This window comes from Mirounga leonina, unplaced genomic scaffold (genome assembly GCF_011800145.1).
Source record: "Mirounga leonina isolate KUSES-001 unplaced genomic scaffold, KU_Mleo_1.0 Mir_115, whole genome shotgun sequence".
NCBI lineage: Eukaryota > Metazoa > Chordata > Mammalia > Carnivora > Phocidae > Mirounga > Mirounga leonina.
The window spans coordinates 92000207-92011305 of NW_023270268.1; positions in this window are offsets into that span (position 1 = coordinate 92000207).

An 11099-nucleotide genomic window follows, 5' to 3' on the forward strand; every position below is an offset into this window, starting at 1 on the left:
CTTCCCTTCCCTTCCCTTCCCTTCCCCTGGAGCCACTGTGTGTCATACCCAGCACCAACATTTCTGTTAATGTCTGCGTAACAGATTATGGTATAGGCATACGGTAGTTTATTTAGCCTGCAGTTAGGAATGGGTGATGGCAGTAATGTTAGAATTTGTTGAGTGCTTTCATCAATAGACTCAGGAGTTCTGGGTCTGGATCATCCCTCTAACAGGTTAGGTTCTTCAGGAAGCAGACTCTAAGACGAAGTTTAGTGTGCAATATATTTATTAGGGAAAGCCCTTGCGATTAATGCCCTTGGAAGGAGAGGGAAAAAATAGGATTGGGCAGACAGAGAAGACAAGCTGTCAAGCAGGTGGGAAGCCGCAGGCACCCCCCCTCCCTCCAGCCAGGAAGCACCAGAAGAAAATGGCCTATCCCAGTTGTTCTGCATTGGGCCCCTCTGTGATCAGTACTTAGGTATATGTCGCCCTGGGAAGGTGGCTTGCAGTAGCTGAAGCTATCCCTGAGGGGGGCTGACAGTGGAGACTGGGCTTGCCAGTACTCCCAGCAGCTGGGCAGCGCACTCCCCCTTGTCGAGGGGGCCTGCACGGGGCATCTGTGCGTCCATCACACGCCTTATCCCGCCTCAGCTCTCCAGGGCCTGGTTAGACACGGCATGATAATTCACACAATGCAAGTCTAAGCAGCTGTGAAAAATGATGCCATAGAAAAAATTTTAATGATGTGGAAAGATGTTCACTCATTTATTCAACAAATAATTATTGAGAACTTACGATGTGCCAGACACTCTTCTAAGTGCTAACAATAAAAAGAGCAGGTTATAAATAGTTTGTACAATTTGACATGTATATGTGTGCATGTGTGGATATGCACACATACATATATATATATATACACATATTCATATATATGAATTAAAAAGTTAGGAACAATGTAAAGTAAATATCAACAGGGTTATATCTGGATGATGTGATATGGATGGCTTTTATTTATTTATTTATTTATTTTTAAAGATTTTATTTATTTATTTGACAGAGAGATAGTGAGAGCAGGAACACAAGCAAGGGGAGTGGGAGAAGGAGAAGCAGGCTTCCCGCCAAGCAGGGAGCCCGATACGGGGCTTGATCCCAGGACCCTGGGATCATGACCTAAGTCGAAGGCAGACGCTTAGCGACTGAGCCACCCAGGCGCCCATTTTTTTTTTTTTAAGATTTTATTTATTTATTTATTTGACAGAGAGAGAGAGAGAGACAGAGAGAGAGGGAACACAAGCAAGGGGAGTGTGAGGGGGGAAGCATGACCCAGGGATCATGACCTGAACCGAAGGCAGACGCTTAACGACTGAGCCACCCAAGCGCCCCTTTCTTTTTTTTTTTCATAGTTTCTATGTGTACAAAGGATCTCTATTACAATTATATAGAGAGAAACATGTAAATTATTAAAAGTGTGCTCTTTTGGAAATCTTTGTGATAAAGCAGCAAGGAAGCAAACAAGCACATATGTTCCCATTCATATCCTAGGCATTTTATGTTCTATTACTAGGATTACGTGGGGAGAGAACAAACAGGAATCTTTTCAAAATAGATAATGTGAACACGAAAGCCCATAACAAGAAATAAAAGACCAGCTAGGAAAAGGAAGATGGCTTTCCAGACAATAATCGCCACTCATCCGGCATCTGGAAGTAAAGAGGAGTATGCACACCCCTCTCCGCCCGGCCATCCCACTGCACTATCACCCTCCAATGCCTTTTCCTTTTCTGTGGTAGTTCCAAGGTCAGTTAACAAACCTGGTGACTAATGCCATGTCTCCTGAGCTACAGGACGTTGGTCCTCTACACTCCCTCCAACTTTCCAACCCTCATGGGGCTTCTCTCTTTCATCATTGGGACAGGGACCCGCTGGAATAGTTCTCTTCACAATCACTGCTCTCCCTTCAAATCCACTTTGTTATGGGGGAGGGAGGGAGTTGCAGTGTCAACCGGATGGGAAAGCAACTGGCCCCACTGGTAAGTTCTGAGTTAGGAATGCAAGTTACTTAATGGCCTTTGCTCTCCTCCCCAGTTTCAGGGGAAAAGTCTCAAACCATTACTTTTTTTTTTTTTTTTTTTTTTTGAGAGAGAGAGAATGAGAGACAGAGAGCATGAGAAGGAGGAGGGTCAGAGGGAGAAGCAGACTCCCCGCCGAGCAGGGAGCCCGATGCGGGACTCGATTCCGGGACTCCAGGATCATGACCTGAGCCGAAGGCAGTCACTTAACCAACTGAGCCACCCAGGCGCCCGGAATGCAAGTTACTTAACGGCCTTTGCTCTCCTCCCCAGTTTCAGGGGAAAAGTCTCAAACCATGATTTTGTCTGCCATATTTTCAGTTCTTCTAAAACTCCCAGGCACTGTAAGATTTACTCTTCCCAGTGGCCCTGTGAAGTATATACTATTACAACCCTCCATTTTATAGACGAGGGAAGCGGGGATCGAGGAGGTTAACTTGCCCAGGGTTCCAGAGCCATTGAGGGCTGAAGACCCCCCTCTGTCCTCATAGACTGCACTCTTAACTACTAGGCTATAATATGTGAGTAGAGTTAGACAGTTGGTGTAACTTTGAAAATGACATTAAAATCTTAAATTGTTAATGTGATTTTTTTCTGTTAACTAGTTAATAAGGTGAATAGAGAGTAGAATATTGTTCCTGGGATATGTGAGAAGCCATGGTCTATAAAACTGGCTCACAAGTAAGTCCGCCAGAGCCCTTCCGTTCCTTGGGGAGTGGAGGTCACCAATCAGAGCTCAGCTTCTGTATTAGAAATAACTGAACCAAACTTGCAGACTATGTGCCCGAAGTGCCCAGATCTGCCAATTCTCTAGCGCCTCTGAAGACTGCTTTTTCTCCAATAGGTCTTGACTCTCTTTGTAAACTTTACTGAAATATGTAAATTCAGGCTTTTTGGCCTTTAATGGGTCCTCTCTCTGATTCAGCCCTCCTCTTGCTCAACATTAATTGACATTCTCATATTCTCTTCAGTTTCTGTAGATGATAAATGCTTAACTTAGTTCATATTTTATTTTATTTTTTATTTTTTTCATATTTTAGATTATGGCCACCACAAGATGACTTCTTAAAGCAAACCTAGCCCTCTCCCAGGAAAGGGATGTGCCATTATTAATAGACTCTTATAATTGGACAGGACATTAGCCCATTTCAATAACCACTATGGTTATTATATGGAATGATTATAGGGAATAACTATTTTCCAGTAAAATAACCAGTTAGGCCAAGTTTTCACCCAATGAAGAAATGCCTCTGTAACATCTCTGATAGCCAGTATTAAGGGGCAAGTCTATGAAACTTGTTGTGTTTACTGCAGAGATATTGTTGAGGATGTTGTACACAATCACCCATGTTGGGTCTAAGAGGTTCTAAATATTCCCTTTGGTCTCAGCATTTGGGATGATAATATTTTTCCTAATCAACTAGTTTCTTTTTTTAACTATTTTTAAACTATTTTTAACTACTGAACACTACAAATCTTCAATCAAATTCAATCTCGCCTCCATTCTTATCATTCTTCCATTGAAACTGCTTGTCAAGTTACAAACAATCTCTATTTTGCCAGTGCCAGGAGACACTTCTTTGTCTTCATTTTACTTGGTCACTCAGAAGCAACTCCTATAGCTGAGGACTCCATTCTTCTCATACTACTCTCTTCTTCTGGCTTCCATGATACCATATTCTTTCATGCTTCACCAAGTTCTCTGCTTGCTCCCTCCCAGTCCCCTTTGCTGTCTCCTCTTGGGCCTGACCAGTTGCGTTAGAAAACTCAAGAACTGGGTCCAGCTCTCAATTCTGAATCTGGCTCTGAAACTGTACCGCCATTAGGACTCAGCCCCTCTCTCCTCGCCTTTCACTCATTCCCACTACTTCCTGGTTAGAAGGTTCAACAGGATAAAGCAACACTGTCTAGATTTAAGGACAATAATAAGAATTCCAGATCTTTGTCTTCTTACAAGTACAGGTGTGTTTCTCTGCTTTTCTCCTGGAACCTTCTTTTTCTCTCCTTGGCCACCAGCTCTTGAATTAGTTTGTGGCCTCCCTTAATTTGATATTTAGTAAGAATATATGCCTCTGATTTTGTAAAGTTTTTGTTTATTTTATTAGATATTGGGGGCAGAAAATTCTGTGATGCGGCGTAAAGCTATACTCTTAATCAGAAGTGTCCTGAGAACGTTTAAGAATGTAAATCAGACTTTGTGGCTCCCCTCCTGAAAACGGTTCAGTGGCTTCTTTTTGTGCTCAAGAGTAGGATCCAAGCTCCTCACCGTGGCTTATAAGTGGCTCATGTATTCACCAACTTCACTGGGCACGACTTTCACACTTGCCATTCCCGTGAGTGGTAATCCGTTTCCCTGGCGCTTCTGGGCTGCCTCCTTGTCCTCCTTCAGGTGCCACTCTACCCTCACTTCCTCTGACAAGCCTTTCCTGATGGCCCTTCCTAGAGTGGCCTGCCCTCTCCACTCCAGTTACTCTCGCTCATATAAACATGGTTTATTTCCTTCGTAAAAATAATCAGGCTGGCATTACCTTGTTTATTTATTTGTTGTTTTTCTTCCTCTGCCTTCGCTGCCTCATTGAAACTAGAATAGTTTAAAATGAATGAGTGAGTTTCTGATTTGGAAGGTTTAGGGTGAATGAGGTCTATTTGTCCTGGCAGAAAAAAAAAAAAATCCATTGCATTAAATAATGCTTGAGAAGAGCCAAAAGTGCGTGACGAAAGTGCCAGTTTTATGAAGGGATCTGCATTTCTTTATGTATTGCTCTAAATTATTCTCTGCTTTTAAAATATTCATTATTCTATTCTGATAACAAAATGAATGCATGTGCTATGCAGAAAGTAAAAATCACTATACTTCCTTATCCAGTGATAAATACAATACACATTTTGGTGTAGAATCATTCATTCAGGAACTATTTGAGGTACTATTATGTGTCAGGCACAGTTCTAGCAGGCATTAAACAGACGAAATGCCTGCCCTTATGGCACTTCTGATCTTTCTTCTTTGCATTTCCCCCATGTAATTGGGATCATAACTTATTTAAAGTCTTCTAAACCAGTTATTTTCACTTATAATATGGTGCAGACATTTCCCTCGGGGATTATTCTACAACATAATTTTAATGGATACATTATATCCTGCCATATGAATATGCTATTATGTATTTAACTGAATCCCAAAGGTTGAAAATTTAGATTTGCAATTTTTCAATATTATAAAATAATGTTGTGAATATTCGTATACATAAAATTTTAAACACATTTTATTATTTCCTTAGTATAAATTCCTAGAATTAGAGCTTCTGACTAAAGAGTATGTTTGGAATTATGTGATCCAACTGAATTCCACAAAGGTTATAAAATGTATACACTCCACAACAGTGTAAGAAAAGGCCCATTTATCTGCACTTTTAGCCAGGTTAAGTGCCATCTTTAAAAAATGTTTTGTCGGGGCGCCTGGGTGGCTCAGTTGGTTAAGCGTCTGCCTTCGGCTCAGGTCATGGTCCCAGGGTCCTGGGATAAAGCCCTGCATCGGGCTCTCTGCTTCACGGGAAGACTGCTTCTCCCTCTCCCATTCCCCCTGCTTCTGTTCCCTCTCTCACTGTGTCTCTCTCTGTCAAATAAATAAATAAAATCTTAAAAAACCTTTTTTTTCTAAAATGATATTTAATTGATATCTAATTTTTTTAAAATTTATATTTCTTTGGCTATTTACATGTTTCCTTCAATAAATATTCCATTCATGTTCTCGGCCTTCTTTTTTGACTGGGAGCATTTACGGTTTTAAAAATTGATTTGTGGGAACTTGTCATATCTTTAGGATATTGACCTGCCACGTTCACCACAACTATTCCTCTTGATTAATCATTTGCATTTTTGCTAACTTTCTTTCATATTTTTAGAATATTTCATGTCAATTTTATAAATATTTCCCTTAATGATTTTTACCTTTGGCATTATGCTTAAAAAGGGCTTTCCAACTCAAGATTTTGTATTTCCCAATTCTTTTATTTCTTTCAGTCTGTCTTTCTCTACTTAACTCTTTAGGTGTATATGTATACAGTTATGTATGCGTATGTATGCTATGTGATATGGAGTAGATCCAACTATACTCGTCTACATAATTGAACAGTTAGTCCAGCAACATTAATTGGGTGCATAGAATCTCATTACATAGATTTGTCATAATTTATTTGATCAATCTGGGGTTGGACATTTTTGAGGTTGGAAAATTATCCCCACTTTTTTCTCAATATTAAAATTTGACACAGATCTTCCCTATAAATTCTCCAGGTTCTGTGTCCTTTCTGGATGTGTCATTTGACTCTGTGAGTGATTTCACTTTGGAGCAGTTTTGGTGATCACACGATGTGGCTCTGGGGGTAGGTGACTAAAACTGAGTGTGAAGGTCACGAGAAAGGAGGAGTCCTTTGTTACTCACAGCTCACTCCTTCCCCCCATGTCTGCCCACACTGCATTTGGGAACTCTGAAGCTCTGCCTGGAAAAACATCTCCCTCCTTTGTGGGTTTTGAGGTGGAACTTCGGCCCTGCTCTATCTGTCCCATCTGCTTTCTGTTTTCAGAAATCACAAAAATATCTGGTTTCTGTCTCTCCTGCTTTGAGTATCAAGATGGATTTCCTTCTTTTTGTAAATCTTTACTATAATTTTTTTTAAAGATTTTATTTATTTATTTGCGAGAGAGAGAATGAGAGACAGAGAGCACGAGAGGGAGGAGGGTCAGAGGGAGAAGCAGACTCCCTGCTGAGCAGGGAGCCCGATGCGGGACTCGATCCTGGGACTCCAGGACCATGACCTGAGCCGAAGGCAGTCGCCTAACCGACTGAGCCACCCAGGCGCCCAATCTTTACTATAATTTTAATGGAGTTTGCGAATAACTGCTTTTTCTTTTTTAAACAAAATTACAACACAGAATTAGGCAGACAACTTAACTCTGTCTATGCAAATCCCCTCTGTTCATAACAACAGGCCAAACTACCACTCTCTCTCTGATGTTAGTGTACTGCAAATTCTGCCAATGCTACAAGAAAAAAAAATAGCCTTTTGAGAGCCTAATAAGGCACCAGCACACTAGTATTGTTTGCCACACATAAAAAACCACAATTCTGAGTTTTAGTCTTACATTATTCCCAAACAACTGACATGAAGATTCCAGCATAGATACACAGATCCCTGGAAACACACTTGGCCACACCTCTGCCAACAAAAATATATCTAGACACATAAGCACAAAAACATAATAGACATAATTGCACTAATATACTTACTTATGTATATATTCACATTGATTAGGAAAAAAAAGAAGGTAAGTGGAGGAGACTGGGTGAGTAAAACAGAGTAAGTTAGTCAAGAAATAATAGGATTTATTGTGGCAATCATTTCACAGTATATACATATATTTATAATCATTACATCGTACACTTCACACAATGTTATATGTCAATTAGATCTCAAGAAAGCTGGACACACAGGTGCATGTGTGTGAAGTAATAGGAGGCTAATTCAAAAAAATAAAGCATTTGCAAGAAACCAAAGAGTAAAACAAGGGAATTTGTAAAGAATGGAGGATATAGGATAAATCTCCTGGAAGGCTCAGATATTCCTGTTTCTGATTCTGAGTTTCTCCTTCACTCTCCTCTGTCATAAAGCGGACTTAAAAATATTAACGTCCACACTTATTCTTTTTTAAATAACAGCTTTATTGATATATAATTCATATACCATAAAATCCACCCTTTTGACGTGCATAATTCAGGGTTTTTAGAACACTATCTGATTCCAGCACATTATCATCACCCCCAAAAGAAACCTCATCCTTGTTGCGTTCATTCCCCATTACCCTCCCTCCTTTGCCTCTGACATCCACAAATCTACTTTCTATCTCTATGGATTTGCCTATGCTTGACATTTCACATACATGGGATCATATAATGTGTGGCCTTTGTGTCTGGCTTTTTTCACTTAGCAGAATGTTTTCAAGGTTCATCCAAGTCATAGTTGTGTATCAGTACTTCATTCCTTTTTATAACTAAGTAATATTCTGTATACATATATCACATTTTTTTCATTTTTCATTTCTTAAAATTGTGATAAAAACATATCACATGATATTGACTATCATAACCATTTTTAAATATACAGCTCAGTGGTATTAAGTACATTCACACTGCTGTGCAGCAAACCTCCTGAACTTTTCCATCTTGCAAAACTGAAACTCTATGCCTGCTAAACAATTCCCTATTTTCCCTCCCCCAGTCCCTGATAGCCTACTTTGTTTCTATGAATCTGACCTACTTTAGATACCTTACATAAGTGGAATCATACACTATTTGTCATTTTGTGGTTGGTTTATTTCACTTAGCATAATGCCCTCAAGGTTCACCCATATTGTAGCCTGTGACAGAATTTCCTTCCTTTATAAGGCCGAATACTATTTCTTCGTATGTATTTATGATATTTTGTTTCTCCATTCATCTGGCGATTATCACATTTTTAAAATCCATTCATCACTTGCTGGACACCTGCATTGTTTCCACTTTTTGGTTATTACGCATGCTGTTGGGAACATGCGTGTACAAGGTTTGTAAGGCCATATATTTTCAGTTGTCTTGGGTATATACCTAGGTGTGGAATTGCTAAGTCATATGATAATATGACATTTAACTTTTTGAAGGATTGCCAGACTGTTTCCCAAAGTGGCTGTATCGTTTTACGTTCCCACTGACAGCGTATAGTAATTTTCCCACATCCTTGTCAACACTTGTTATGGTTAGTCTTTTTGATTACAGCCATCTTAGTGGGTGTGAAGTGGTAGCTCATCTTGGTTTTGACTTCCATTTCCCTAATGATAAATGATGTCTCACATTTATTCTTTAAATGGAAGAGGGGAGGGGACAGGTCCAGGAAAACTGGTCTAGTAGCTTTCCTTTCTGTTACAGTGGGATTGGGCTGTTGGGGAATGCAGTGAGGGAAGGTCATTGCGATTGCTCAGGTAAAATGGAATGTTAATATTGTGGAAAAGAATAGCACTAAAATAATAAGAGCTAACAGTGCCAGGCAGTGTTCTAAGTGCTTTTACATGTTATCTCATTTAACACTTGGAACACTCACACCTCATAGTTGTAGGAGTAACTCCTTCAGAAGAATCCTTGGAGAATTCCCTCAAGGGGGATCACATCTTTTGATCTCTGGTTGTTCTGACACTGTAACTTTTACTCCCCATGACATTTTCTTCCACATGGCCATCCGTGTCCTCTGTCAGCTCTACTTGCAAAAGGCCTTCTCTGAGACTCCACTTCCCTTGTTAGCCGACAGCTCGTTCCGCCTAGATTCTCACCTTTAGTGTTTACTCTGGGCCTGGGATTACTTCTTACCACTTAGGGACTAAGAACTGAATATACTTTTAGCTGATTGATCTTCTACTTCTAGACAGCTCTTTTAGTAGACAGCCTGAGTCACTGAAAGTGAGCCTTGATCTCCCATCTTCCTTCTCCCTTCAGTCACATGTGTTCGTATAGGGTTATGGGGCCATGTTAAGCTCATCCCCTCTGGTCCACTGCCTCATTGGCAAAAGGTCAAAATGACAGTTGTGAAATGTATCACAGAACGCCAATGAGTAGGGCTGAAATGACTGGGGAGGTCTGGTCTGAAGTATTCTGCTTTGAGAAGTATATTAAAGCTGTCTGGTGTTAGGGCTGAAAATCAGTGAACTAAATTTAACACTTAATTTCAGATGTTACTGATAACATCCAAGTTTTCGAACACTAATAATCTTTGGGTTATTTTGTTCAACCAACTGACTATAACCTTAGTCATGTCACTCAAACTTTTCCCATAAGTTATCCAGCTTTCACCTGGTTTTGCTAGCCCACAATCAACAGACAAGCTGCCTATCCGAGTGGAGAACATTTATTGAGTCTGAGCACATGCACATTTTGTGGACAACTGAAGGAACTAAATAAACTCTGAAGTTGTCAGCAGGAGATTTTTGGGTATAATTATTAGAAATGAAATTCAGGTATAAAAAAAGTAGGATTTGTGCTTGACCGTTCAAATAGAAACTTAATTCATTGTGATGCAGGCACATAATCACACCAAGTCACCAGTATAAAAAATCAAGTCTGCTTTAATGTTCAAATAGAAATTAAACAACAGGTTCAGCTTCCAAAAATAGTATTAGATGATCATCTCAGTTATGATCGCTGGGCAGATACTCTCATACCAGACAGACCATGTTAAGGCTTCTTGCTTTTAAATACCAGTTCCACTGGTTACACAGTCCATACAATGTCGATACTCCTCAGGGGATAAAGGTAATGAGGAAGTGTGATTCTGCCTCTCCTACAGGTGTGTACACAGTAGTATAATGTGTTTGAATTTTGCTGTAGGTTAAAAATCAGAAGAGAGCTATCCCTAGGATTAGATTAAATCCCCTCTACTAATAGCAGAATATAACAGGCAGGATCAAAGAGGAAAACAGTAAAAATATGTTGGAGGTATTAAAAGACAAGAAAAAAGAGATTACGACAATCACCTTCCATTAAGAGAGGGGAAGAAAGGGCTGTTAAAAATTATTTTCCACATATTTTCTGATTGAAAATTTTATAAACAGCTTGGAGATATGATAGATTTGTATGCTTTATGAGACCTATGTATAAATTGTTCATATTCTTTTCTTGATCCTCCTTGAGATTTGTAAACTGACTATTGTGCAGTGCTTTGGAGGAGTGAGTACTGAAATACCAATGCATGGATAAGTAAAACATGTATATATTTTGTATGATTAGTCAGAGATATCTGTTAACTATTATGTGAATTTTTGAAGTAGATACCCTATAGATTTTTACTTAAAAATTAAGAACATACTTAGGCAGAGTCACTACCAATGACCATTCAAAAATCATTTTTTGGAGTGAGAGACAGAACATAGTGTTGATACTGAGGGTTGTAAACAATGTTGAGGAGAAATTCATTCTTTGTAGGTTTCACTTTTGTCTCTGCTTTCTATCATTTCCTGTACCTAAAGAGA